The sequence below is a fragment of the Myotis davidii genome, unplaced genomic scaffold (genome assembly GCF_000327345.1).
Source record: "Myotis davidii unplaced genomic scaffold, ASM32734v1 scaffold585, whole genome shotgun sequence".
In the NCBI taxonomy this organism is placed as follows: Eukaryota; Metazoa; Chordata; class Mammalia; order Chiroptera; family Vespertilionidae; genus Myotis; species Myotis davidii.
In genome coordinates, this window is record NW_006295981.1 from 135,160 (window position 1) to 135,924 (window position 765).

Below are 765 nucleotides of genomic sequence, written 5' to 3' on the forward strand. Positions count from 1 at the left end.
CCCGACCCCGCACTCTTCCAGCCGAGACCCGGTGAGTGCACCTCAGAGGCTCAGGGGCCCCGCTGCCGTCGTCAAAGTGACGGGCGCTTTTGTAATTCACAAACCCTTTAAAAGCTCCTTTAGTCGCGAGGAACGGGAGAGAGGGAGTGGGGGTGGGGGTGGGCGGAGCAGAGAGCAGTTTGAAGAGAAACTTAATTTCATGCTTATAACTCGGTAAAGAAGGTGTATTAGCAGAACACGAATGCCAGGCTTTTGGTCTAAGAATATTAGGAAGGAAAAAGTTAACTTACAAATGTTTCCCGTGGTAATGCGATCCCAGGACCCCGAAATTCTTCTAGTTCTGGGCGGAGAACAATGCTTAGAAGGCAGCACGGCTTGCACAGAGTTTATCCCAAAAGTTGATAGGGAAGGCCACAGCTGTCTTTAAATGAAGCATTACAATGTCTATTTCATTTTTGGAAAGACATACATTGATCCAGAATAAAAGGCGACTCCAGATAAGAACAGGGAAAGAAACCCAAATACAGCTGCTTTACATGTCTGTGGCCTAAATCTCAGGTATTTGCTAAGTAGAATATAATCTGATTCCACCAGGTGCTCCCAACTCTAATGGATTGCGGAAGTTCTGGCAGATGCCCTTCAGGACTCTAAGGAAAATTAGATGGTTGAGGCATCTAGAGATTTTGAAGCAGAACGGCTGTGCTTCTATATAGCTAAGCCGCGTCATTCTGTGTCTTTTCAAAAAAATTTATTTTTATATAATAT

At 45.0% G+C, this 765-nt stretch overlaps 1 protein-coding gene across 2 annotated transcripts in view; it reads left to right on the top strand.

Moving 5' to 3' along the window:
- The window catches only part of MAP3K8 (mitogen-activated protein kinase kinase kinase 8), a 25,334-nt gene continuing 24,569 nt past the window's right edge, over window positions 1–765 (top strand). The window contains exon 1 of one of the 2 annotated variants that reach the window (XM_006770920.2): window positions 1–31. The gene's annotated coding sequence lies outside the window, so the exon portion shown is untranslated. The remainder of the gene's footprint in view (window positions 32–765) is intronic. The other variant, XM_006770921.2, reaches the window with a different exon arrangement.